At 40.0% G+C, this 13,069-nt stretch overlaps 1 protein-coding gene across 2 annotated transcripts in view; it reads right to left on the reverse strand.

The window, feature by feature from the left end:
* The window catches only part of STAU2 (staufen double-stranded RNA binding protein 2), a 168,254-nt gene that overhangs the window by 118,741 nt on the left and 36,444 nt on the right, over positions 1-13,069 (reverse strand). The window lies entirely within an intron of this gene.

Consider the following 13,069-nt stretch of genomic DNA (forward strand, 5'->3'; position numbering starts at 1 on the left):
AGAAAGCAGCAATGCAAGTCATGAATTTTAACCATCAACTGTATGCAATACAGAGCAGTAGTTAGGAGTACAACATTACCTTCCCTCACATAGTAATACCCAGCCTCACATAGTAATACCCAGCACTCAAATACATGACCATTCACCAGCATGGCCACTGGTGATTCTGATGGCAGCTCCTACATGCACGCCAGCTCTTCACCCACATTTCCATGCCTCTGCAACAAGCTTTGCAGCTCTGCCCTGTTTCTGGTCTGAGTTTTGAGAGGATTAGCCCCACAACTGAAAGCTCCTGTGTAAGCCATGCCTGGGAGACAATTCCTGTTGCAGGAGAAAGTGGCATGGAGGAAGAAGAAACATGAGGTGTCTCGCACAAGGGCTCTGAAACAAGCCTGAGTAGCTCAGCTCTTGGGGACAACAGATGGAAAATCAGATGGCACAGAGCGAGGGACCTGAACTATGTACTTCTGGCCTCTATATGTTCCAGTATTGATATTGTTGTAGAGGATAAGAAGGACTTCTCTTCCAAAAGTGTAACAGAGGGTAGGGAGAAGCTGTCCTCCAACAATGTGGTAGCCAAACATTTTGCAGGCACTGAAAGAAAAGCATCAATCACCACCCCACTGTCTTCCCTTTTTTCCCCCTTACAGAAAAATTTCCAAATATAATGGCAGGGTTTGTTGTTTTGAATATGTTTGAAAGGAACTGAAAGAAAGATAAAGCAAAAAAATGAAAAGTTTTCCTATGAACCAGCACAGCTATTATACCTCAATGGAAGCACTACCTTTATTCATGTCATCAACTCTATTTTCAGTAATAAAAATAGCTAACTCAATCCACATTCCCTACCCTGAAACATGTCTCTTGCTAGCAGAGAATGAAGAAAAAGATATAATGCAATTCTCGGTTTGGAGAGGTCCTGTCACAGCACTGTGGCAACTACAAACATAACAGTTTTTCTACATAAGCGATTTCTCCAGAAAAGTATTCCCCATCACCACCACCCCTGACTCAGAAAAAGTAATTCAGCACAGATTTTTTTTTTTTGTAGTCACTGTTAAAATTATAATCTTAACAGAAAATCATGAATAAAGTCCTTGAATTATACTCTATATAGGTGAGGGAATTTGCTTCACGCTCTATGGTCTAGTCTGCCTGAGGCTCCATTCTCAGTGTCTCTTCTAACACACTGGAGATTTCTTCCTTGGAAAAAATACACACATATCAGAAGTGTTTTCTCATTTATGAAACGTAACTTTACAACAACGTAAAAAAGCCCGGAATTCTGAAAGCTTGGCCAAGAGCTAGGTCCATCGCAACAAAATTAGAATCACTCAAAAGCACAGCAAAGTACTACGTTTTTCCTTCTTCCTCTTAAAGGATCCTTATTAAAACGTGCTCTGTTTTTGTCTTGACATAGGTGGTGATTTTTTGTACAAATACTTTCTTACTTTTCATTAATAACTGTAACTGATTTGTTTCAATTATAAAACAAAATACAATCTTGTTCAGTTAGCAGCACACTTCAGATCCAATCTAGTGTGAATAAGCACTCCAGTCTCAGTGTCCCTGAACTTTGTGCCTAATTCTAACAATACATTTATATGGAAAGAGCAAAACCATAATACTGGCTCCAACAAGCCTCCGGCTATAGGGCCTTGGAGGGGTGAGCTAAGTTGCCTTTATGACACGCAAGAAGTGGGTACTTTCTTTGCTTTCCTGTTTACAGTTTAACACAGTTATAGGGAATTATTAAGGCTTGGAAATGCATTTTCTTATGCAATATTTTCATAAAATTATAGAATAACTCAGGTTGGAAAGGATCCTGGAGGTTATTTGGTCCACTACAGTGCCCAAAGCAGGGTCAAACTCCAAAGCTACAGCATCTTTTTCAGGCATTGTCCAAGGTATTTTGGATATCTCCAAAGTTGCAGATTCCAAAGGCAATTCAACACATTCTCTAGGCAATCTGCTCTAGTGTCTTACCACTCTTTCTGGAAGAACTTTTTTTCTCACACATAGCTGTAATTTCCCTTGCTGAAACATGTATCCGTTGCTTCCTAACTTCTTGTTGTGCATTGCTTTGTCTTCTTGACAACCACTCATCTTATAGGTGAAGACCACAGTCAGCTCCCCACCCCTACTTAGTTTCCTCTTCCCCAAACTAAACAAACATGGCTCTTTTAGCATCTTCTCATACATCATGAGGAAGTCATGACTGATGCACTCCAGAAACCTCCTGGATTGCTTGTGCCCTGCTGTGCTGTACCTCCAGCAGATACCAGAGTGGTCAAAGTCTGCCCCATGAGGATCAGAGCCTGTGACCATGAGGCTTCTTCCAATTACATGAAAAACAACTCATCTACTTCTTCACGATCACGCAGTCTGTAGGAGACACCCACCACAATATTGCCCACATTGGTCTGCCCTCCAGTGCTGACCCGTGAACGATCAGGTGTCTCATCATTCACCCCCTGGCAGAGCTCCGTGCATTCCCACCACTCTCACATAAAGCACAACACACTGCCCTGGCCATGTCAGCCTGTCCTTCCTAAAGAGCCTGTAAGCATCAATTACAGCACACCTGATGCATGAGCTATCCCAACACATCTCTGTGATTCCAGTGAGGTTGTAGCCCTGCAGCTGCACATAGTCCTCCCTTTCCTCCTGTTTGTTCCCTGTGCTAAGTGCATTTCAGGTGGGCACCCAACACTGCTGATTTCACAGACAAGGTGTAAGGCCTTCCTCCATCATGCTGTCCTGTAGGCTCTTCCTTATTTGCCTGCATACCCCTGCTTTGCTGGTTTCAGGGTCTCTCTTGTCAGCATCATCTTTGCTACTAACTTGGTCCATCACTTCCTCACTTGACTGTAGGTTAATTCCACTCTCCACTACTTCTGCTTCAAAGCTCTCTTCACTAGATTGGCCAGCCTATTGATAAAGGTGCTTGCCTCACTTGGTAAGGTGCAACCTGTCTCTTCCAAGCACTGATCCTCAAAGAGGGTGCCACAGTTGTAAAAAGCCAATCTCTGTAGTCACGTAGCCATGACTGTTAGGTTCCATGTGTCCCCTGGTGCCCACAATGAAGAGCAGCAGGTAGTGCACAGGAACAGACAACCCTTGGCAGTCTCTCCATAGTGTCTCAATCCAAGCCCTTGGCAAGCAGCAAACATCCCTGCACAGCAGGTCAGGGTCACAGAGAGGGGTCTCCATCCCCTGTCACAGAAAGTTGTCCACTGCTGCTTCCTTGTGGCGATGCTGCAGTGCTCAGGCTCAGCTGGATTGGACGCTTTAAGAGATCCCAGGCTCTTGCTGCCATGGCACTGAACCTGTAGATGCAGAGCTGCTGGTGGAGCAGGAGCCTTCCTCCTGATGCTAAAAGTTACAGGCTTCCAGCCTTCACCATTCAGGACTCTCCATCTCCCTGCCCAATAAGCACCAACTGCTCCTCCTTTGGTACAGTTGGGGTTTTAGGCTTTTGTACTTGCAGTGTCATAGAGAAGATCAATCCCTTACTCATTAGTGATGTTAGCACAGTTTGCTGACCTCTTTCTGCATCTCCTTAACATGGTAACACAGATCCTCTGCCAAACCACAGCTCCTGTAGAAAAAAAAAACAACACTGTCTTCTCCTACCCCAGATTCAGCACTCCCTGCTGCTGGAGGTTTGGAGAGCTTCATCGTCCCTCTGGAGCAAGATCTGACTCAAGGTCTCTGATATACCAGGGACAGCTTCACCAGATGGTTTTTGGAACTGTGCTGCATGGTGTGTCACCACCACTGCTGAACACACAAACATTGTCCTCAGTAGAGTGTCCGTCCCCATCCTGTGTGAATTACTGTGCAAGCTGCTGCATCAGCTGGCTGCCTCAGAGAGCAGTGCTCCGAGAGGTGGGAGTGCTCCGAGTGCTGGGGCTGCTAGAGCTTGCTAGGCACAGCAGCATCCTTTAGCTATCCTCTCCCTGCAGCAACAGACACCCTCTCCTTCTTTCATAGAAAAAAAAATATATCATAGTGCTATTAGGAGCTACCTATATTTGAGGAAATTCCAAATCCATCAGAAGTTCTTGCTTGTCGTTCAGCTAACGGACTTACCTTTCTCTCCACTACAAGCAATGGAGGAAAGCCTATGAACCTTAATCCATTTCACACATTCAGATCCTGCAACAGGCCCTCTCTCCTTCCCTCACCCCTCCCCAACTTTTCTTTTAAAGAGTGTTTAGGGAGCTATTTATGTGATAATATGGAAAAATGATATTCAGCCTGTGGCTCTAGAGCCTCATGCAGCTCTTTGGCATTGGCAGAATGATTAGTTTTTTACATGGTTTCGATTAAACTTTTCTTGTTCTGCATGGCCTCAAGCAGAATTAAGAGCACTGATAACATGAACACTGCCAGGGACGTGCAGAGGAGCACCTGAAATCCTTAGAAAATGGCCTAAATCAGTGAGGATGTTGGCCTCTCCACAACATGGAAAGTATCAAATAGAAACAAAACATCCTCAGCTTTTCAGTGTGAGGACAGTATCTGCATTAACAAAAGCCTTAAAAGTAATCATATTATTATGGCCTGAAAGTAGAGTGCAATGATTAAACTGAGTTTTAATACAGGATGCCTCTGCATCCTAGAGAGGCACACTCATCAGAGGAACCACACCTTGCTAAGTTAAGATGTCCTACCTGCCGCTGATCACTAACAAACCTTCCCAATATACATTTTAGTTGCCAAAAGGCCTGAAAAACAATCTTGGACACTCAGATGAAAGTTGTTGATTATTACACAACAACAGAGCAGCACAGTATTTTCTGTCACAAGCACTTGACCTCTACACTTCTTAGCCCTCAGTAGATCTGTTCAGTCACTGAGCTGGAGCATGAAGGATTTCTACAACAACGCTTCACACACAGACTCATGAGGCTTCTGAAAGTTTTTTAAACCACCTACATTTAAAGAATATGCATCTCCCTGCATTCTACATTGCAGCTGCAAAGGTTAGAATTTTTCTTTGGAGAAAATCCTTACGGACAAAAGATTCCCACATGATACTGACACAATCCACAGAGCAAAAACTGTCATGCACATCCAAATGACAAAAGACTACAAGAACAGAAAACAGAAGGCAATACACATATGAAATGGTACACTCAAAACATAATAAAGGATAATACTTTAACAAGCAGTCAGGTATAACCTATTAAAACAAGTTAATCTTCATCTGGCTTTCCTGGACATTCGAGAGATCTTCTTCAGATCTCTGACATATGAGGTCTGGAAAGCAGGTTCTCTTCATTCCCTCTAAGTTCCATAGCATCAGAAACCCACATTTTAGCAAATGCCATTGGTATCAGAATCGAACAGTCAAACCTGAAAAAGGATATTTGATCTATGACTGTGACCTTGAATGCCAAGTTCCAGCAATGAGCAAATATTTACAACTAGTTATAAACCCCTAAAAATAGGGGTTCATAACAGAAATGCTGACAGACCTTAACTAAGTCGGTGTGAGCGGGCGCCACTATAATTAAATAAATCACCAAGGTCTGTTGACAATTAGAAAACTCATTTTGGTTTGCCACAGAGACAAACAAAAATTCTGTTCATTATAATTTTACTGGAATATGATGTCATAACATGTAAGCATACTGAAACAATCTGCTGCTTTTCTAGCCAAAATATTAATTGCATACTAAGGAGCCCTTGGGGCCTCTTCCTTTTTGGCCATCAAATCCACATACACAAAGACAAATAAAGTATTAGTACATACGTTATGCGTTCATATTGCATTTCCTGCATTTCTCTGGATTCCTCAATGGCATAAATGTTTCTGATAAATATTGTTACTTTATTCTTAGAAGGGGGAAAAAAACAAGTGCAAGCTGAAGCTCCAGGAAACCGGAACGTTTATTTAGATTTAGCCTCCAGTTAAAAACTCCAGCAAGATTTTGTCTAAATTCTAATGGCCCACGTATTCTTCACTTATGTAAAAAACAATAAATAAACCCATTAATTCCCCACTACAGAAGTGTTACAGTAATTATTGTCCTATTCCCATTTCATACTGCAAGTGAAGAGGAACGAGGACCGGTTTGGCCAAGACGAGGGCTGCTAAAACATGAGATCCAAACTGGTACAGCAAAGTCATTCTTCAGATGCCAGCTCCATGCTGAAAGGGCCATTCTCTGCTCCCGTCCCTTGGGCTCCTTTTCCACTGCGGTTCAATCAAGCTGGCAGCCCCGCGGACATGGCTCAACCAGAATAATGCTGGGAGCTGTGCAAGTGGAGGGACAGAGAGCCACAGGCTGTGCAGGGGAGTAGGAAACAGCATTCGCTGCGAACAACTTCTTCTCCACAGCATCTGAAATTTCTCTAGGGGAGCAAGTTGCTTAGTGCAGCTGCTCCCTGGCCATGGCCTGTTTTTCTAAGCAGTCCATTAGCCACATGGATTTCTTACAGATGTGCGTTCTACGTTTTGAAGACGGAAACATCCAGTATAGCCACTTTTGTCCTCACACAGTCTACCTTCTGGTTCTTTCAGCAGCTCCACAACAACACCTGGGAACAAAGAGACTCTTTTCCAGGAACTCCTTTTGAGAACCACAGCCCACTATCCCTGAATCAGTCTGGCTGTCCTCTTGTAGATTGCCTCCACATTCTCCAAAAAGCATTCTTCAAGCAAGCAAGACAGAGCACGATGTTTCACTTTTAGCCATGCACATCCCTTTTTAGATAGAGAGATAAATTTCTGAAGTTTCTCTTCAGCTGATTTATTTATACAGCCTATTACTGTTTTCACTTTTCATAATGTTGATATCCCCTCAGTCACACAGATGAGATAAAAAGAAATACATATATATAAATCATGAAAACTTGTCCCAGATCATCCTTCATTCACCAAATGGTTTAAACTATAATCTGAGTCTTTAAAAAATTGATAAAATTAATGTAGTTAATTATGGATGAGTCAATATTTTTTCTCTATTTAATATGTCCTACTACCAGTTTATGAAGCCAGTTTTGATCCAGCTATAGAACCCCCATAAAGAATATCATGTTTAATTGCCTATGTCAAAATTGTAAAGAATAATCAAGTGGTGGAAATATATTATTAAAAAAAGACTCAAAAGCATCTGTTAATATATATATATATATATTTTTTTAAGAAATAGTGAGAAAACATAGTAAAGAAGCTTTCTATTTTAAGACATTCAAAATCCCCAAATTCCGTATTTCAAATGTATGAATGTAAGCAAATCCTGAACTAAACAATCAAGTGCCATGAGTTGCAGGCACTATATAGTCCTCTCTGTCATCAAGGTCTCTTATAAAACAAAACAGATGCATGCTTCCAGTATTTCTACTGGGAGGATGATCTAGAAGCTGAGATGATACTTAGGAATCTTTTAATGTTCAGCCTGCCTATACTTCCATGTTTTGTTTTGTGCCAACACTACCCTTTAACTTACATAGCTCATTTACTTTTTTGTTCCATCCACCTTTCAAGGTCAGCATTTCTGTTCCCTCTCAGCCTTTGGTTTGCAAGCAAGCAAGCCACAATATTTTAGAATTTTTCTGCTGAATTAAAGGCTACCCGCTGTCCCATAATCCTTCATAGCTCGTCCCTATACTTGCTCCTGTTCCTGAACATAAGGGTTAATCACAGTAAACAATAAACCATATGAAAGACTGACGGTGTTCAGTATTACAGAAGTAATTTATATACTTTTATAAAGGATTTATACATCTTTACCAAAAATACCTTGCTCAACACATCCTAAAAATCAAATCTGCCTTTCCTCTGGTTCAATCAAATCAGACTGATTTGATTGCCTATATTCTTGATCTCACATTTTATACTGGGAAGTCTAATCTCAAGGCAGTTCAAATGCACCAGTCCTCACAATTATCCAGTTCTTCCTGTGTGTTTTGATCTTCCCGTGTAGTGATGACACTGTCTACATTCCATGACCATTTTCCAACTTTTTGTGCAAACACCTTAAACAAAAGTAATTTAAAACACTGATTCTAAAACTGGAAGAGGAATAGCACTTAATAATCTTCCTCCACCTTTGATTTTTTAATACTGATTATTTTTCTTCTCCTTTCCCACCCTGCATTTCCTATACAAATCCCCATCTCCTTCAGTTTAATAAAAACAGTATCCTTATCTAATGCTATAAAATGCTTCACTGAATCCCACAATATAAGGTTTACTTTACTCTCTACCTAACAAATGAGCTAACACATGCAAGGTTAACACATTAGTCAGACGTACTCTACCTTTAGTATACAGTAACATCAGGCTGAGTTTTATCCTGTTTTACTTCCCTGTCTTTATTTAAGCTTTCTTTTCAATTTTTTGCTGACTCCGTGAATATTTCATGAAGTTAATGATGATTCACTTTTCTTTTTTTTTTCTCCTAGTGGGCCAGAGACTATGCAGTTCTTTCGAACAATATGATCAGCATAATCAAAAAAAATTGACTCGTGTTTTCACCATCACAGTATCAAATCTGTTCAAACATTTCTAAGTAAAAAACAAAAGGAAAGGGGATTCAGTTTTACGTAACATTATCTAGCTTGGAATCTTCCCATGAGAACTTGTGATGACAAGACAATAATATTGCCACACCACTGTATCTCTGAATTCCAAGTTGCTCAATACTGACTTTTGACTGAAATAAATATTTCAATATTTACTCTCTGCACACACCATTAATTTGCTTACCATTTGCAGTAACGAATATATGTACATGGACAAGTAAAAAACAGTTCCTCATCAAAAGTAATTAGAAGAAACCAACAGAAAGCTACAGACATCATAAATCACATACTTTAACAGTCACGGATTAACCTAACAAGTACTACAACAAACATACTGAGCCAGCTATGGGGCACTACTTGTAGAGAGGTGCTTAAATGCACATTAAATTCAGATCTCTGCTTCCGCTTTTATTTCTCCCTATACTAGCAGATTCACTCTAAAGCCCTTATTAAAAGAAGCACTTTTCAAGGTGGCAGAAGGGTCTCAAAGCTCACCTGACAAACTAGTGCAAGAGATATGGAAGAAAAATAAAAAAAGTTATGAATAAATAAAAGGGAAAAAAGGAAAAAAAGGATCATGGGATGACCTTCCCAAAGTACTGTACATGGGAGACTAGGGTAGAAAAAAAAAGGCAAAAAAATAACAATTAAAATCAAGAAGAGAGCACAGAACAAAATGTTATGTTCCTCTGGAGAAGTATTTTTTATCTGTCAACCAAGTAACTAAGTCATGAAAATGGTCAACACAACTTCAACCTATTCTTGACTGCAGAAATAGCATAAATACTGTAAGAACATAACAAGAACACTGCCTCCAGTGTTTAAGGCATTGAAAATGTCAGGTGGACAATGCTGAAATGGGGATGGAGACTGGGGAGGGAAGAAAAGATAAATACAAGTAAAAAGAAAAAGTTCTTTTCTGTGACATAAAAACAAGTACAATAAGAATAAAAGGGAAAACATAATGAAGCTGTGATGTACACTGCATACTTAAAGGTTAAAACAGACATCCAGAAGACAAACATCTCAAACTCTTATCTACTTCAGCTCATAAAATTTCCCATGAACTGTATTACTCACTAATCTTTAAAAGCATGCAGAGTGCTTACTGAGAATGCTGTCCAAATACCCATTACGGTAAAAGAACATAAACAATGCTGCATATCTGACTACAATTTCATTTTCTTCCTATATAAGAAACTCATGTGGAAAAAAAATCATGTCACTTGCCTGCCTCTGGACTAAGCAAATTTAAAAATAAAAGTACCTCATTCATTTAATTTTATCATGTACTGGTAATATAATACTAATAAAAATGTTACAAACAAAAGCATCTAAGGGCTAGGACTTCACAGAACTTAATTAACACTGTGACTTAAAAGTGCACAGAGGAAGAAGGCCCAAGAAAGCTTAAAGAGCGATTCTCGCCATCCAAATTAATTTAAATTGGAGTAGCTTGTGTCTATCTGTGTACGTTCTGTTCCAGCTTGGAGGAATGTAAACATACAGACATTAAATTGCATTACCCTGAGTCAAAAACGTAACCTATCATTTCAAATTTGGCAATTAAAGGTTTGAAACGAAGAACAAACTGAAAAATCATACTTAATTATGGCTTAGCATGCCTCCCCTCAGCAGCTGAACATGCTCTCCTAGCTCACCAGTTATCACCCTCTAAACGTGCACTATCACGGCCAGCAACAGCTTCTGTCCGGAAATCTTACCATCTTTGCCATCAGACTTGCACAGAAATGAAATGTGGAGATAGAGAGAGCTTGGCCAATTGGGAACAGAGTGCATTTTGTATTGCCCAGCATTGATCCTATCAACAAGTTGGAAACAACACGGATGGCCTGACAAAGGAAGCTTTATCTACACCTAGAAAGGGAAGGGGAGAGAAGGAGGGAAGAAGCCTGTTAATCAATTACAGCAAAGACTGGAACAGGCAAAATGGTAGAAGAGTGGTAAAGTCTTTCAGTGCTTCAATTCTTTTCTACACAAAAGCATAAAAAGTGCAGTATTTGCTAGGGAAGCTTACTCATGAATAGCATGAATAGCTTTCAATGCTTCCAATTTTCAAAATAATGGATTTGCAGCAATGACTGACAAGGAAATATAAAGTCACTGCTAACAAAATGCATAAATGACTGCAATGAGGGTGCAGTACTAGTGGTCACTGATGCATCGTGACTTGCCTCAACCGGTCCACTGAGTACAATTTAATGCTGAATACTAACATTGAAATACAAGTTGGATTGTCTTAGCTCAATATACTAAAACGTAAAATCCTAGACTCGCTAAAAAGCAGGAAATGTTTATAAGATGGTGTGGAATTGTATTCTAGACGGCAGGGGCTCTGAAAAAGACTTGGAGGATAAGGATACCAAAGACACTTGATCAGGTGTGTACCCAAAATGTCGGTTACGATCTCTGACTTAATAAAATTCAGTGTAGAGCGTTACCACTATTGAGCAGAAATAAGGTTCAGCTGCTGCTGGCCATCTTAAGAATTGTCACTTCTGTTTCACTGGCATGAACATCAGACTTGAATCTAAGTTAGTAAGATGACCGGACTCCATTCTCTCCTCTTTTGTCATGGAAGAGACTCAAAGAGACTTGAAGACAAGAAAGGTTGTTGTTGGTTGGTTGGTTTTCGTTTGTTTTTCTGAAGATCATTTTGCTTTTTTATTACAATGCTGGAGGATGCAGCTCTGCTTCAGTGAAACAAATCATCTAAACAACACTTGGTGCCAAAGTACATGATGTTGTAAGTTCAGCTATCTTTTCTTTGACAATAACCAAATTAAACTGTCCTTCTTTAAAAAAATCCTAGAGAGACAAGCAGACCTTCAGAAGATCCTGGGAATTAGCGTTTTGGAAGAGATGTTATTTGTACTTTCTTTCACAGAAAACAAGCAGCTACCAAAATTACGACTTCAGAAAAAAAAACAAGGAGGAACTACAATATAGTAGCTGCTGATGAGAAGTTGTGTGTTTAGATTCCCTTACAAAAGAATCCTGTTATAAATGTATCTTAAAGCACCCTTCTTTGAGAAAATGTTGTTCTTCTTAGTCTGTGGCAAAACTTTCAGTTCAAAAGGGACATCGACCTCCACCTAGGAGAGATGCTGTTTCCATTACAATTCCAGTAAGATGTTATTGAGTTATTAAATCTGGCAAAAATTAGCCACTAACCTTCTTTTACCTGCTTCTGTCAGGAAAATTATGATAGCCTCTCACGGTACTGTTGGAGCTTTAACAGCAATTGAGCTGTGGCATTACCAAAATGTAGGCAAAGAAAAGAGAACACATTTATTGGTTACCAGTGTTCAGGTTCTGGACACAGCAGAAAGGCCATAACAAGAAAGGAGGGCATCTGGGCTTGCTTCCATTGAGCCTAATGTCTCACAGATCTCTCGACTGAAATATCCACAGTTCAGCAGAACCACAGGACAAAAGCATGAATAAAAAGCTAGCTGTGGAAGGAAAGAAATATAATCAAAATGTTCCAGCTTCTGGTAGAGCAGTCTGAATAAGTGTTTATTTTCATACATACCAACAATGCTAGTTTTCTGTCTATATCCTGAAAATAAAACTGCCTTACAACAACCAGATACAGAAGAGGGAATGGGGGACACCCAACAAATTGCAAAGCCAAGATATGAAAGAAATTCCAGAAGTGTTGGAGCAAGATGTTGGTTCTGAAGATTTTTGAGTCAGAAGGTTCACAGGAACCCTCCCAACTGGAACAACAGTGTTGAAAGACACGCATTAAGCAAACAAAGATGAGGAAGATCTGTATGTCACCCCTCTGTGTTTTTCACCCTAAGTCAGAGAAAGAAAAATCACAGCTGACAGTCAGAGACATGGGTCTGAAGCCAGAGGTACCTTCTCCAGAGCAAATATTGGAGGAAGTTTAAAAAACCCAAAGAAAGGGATCTGCTAAAATCCTGTCCACAGATGGAAGCTTCAGGAGAAATAACCAAAACGTGAACCAAGGACCACAAAAGGAAAGGGCAGTCCTCTTAGCAGACAGAGCAAGAAAACAAGTGGTCAGGGGAGCTCACAATATCTTGAATCCAACTGAAAAAAAAAACTGGGAGAAGAATTAAGAATTCAGACACAGGAGTTCCTCTGTAAGTAGGGCTAAGAGGTCATTGACAAAATTACTAAATTTTTGAGTGAAGAGAGTTTAGAAGACTGCAATGGTCTAAAATGTCATGTCTTTAGCATCACATTTTAGGCATGAAGAGGTATGAAGCACCTGAATGCTCTGCACTATCCACAGAATTTGCCCTGTATTCTGTGTGCTCAGTTTTTAAGCTATGTTATATTATTTTTAACAGCTATCAATGAAATATTTTAAATACAGTTAAGAGTATATATACTATTGATTTCTGGTAGGTTAAATGTACCCATTAATGTAGCGGATAGCCGCAATAGCATGAATTTGTTGGAATGACTCCATTGCCCGTGTCAAGGCGCATCACCTAACACCATTTTGTGAGTGCTGTAAAACTTCATCATA

The sequence above is a fragment of the Cygnus atratus genome, chromosome 2 (assembly GCF_013377495.2).
Source record: "Cygnus atratus isolate AKBS03 ecotype Queensland, Australia chromosome 2, CAtr_DNAZoo_HiC_assembly, whole genome shotgun sequence".
Taxonomy (NCBI): domain Eukaryota; kingdom Metazoa; phylum Chordata; class Aves; order Anseriformes; family Anatidae; genus Cygnus; species Cygnus atratus.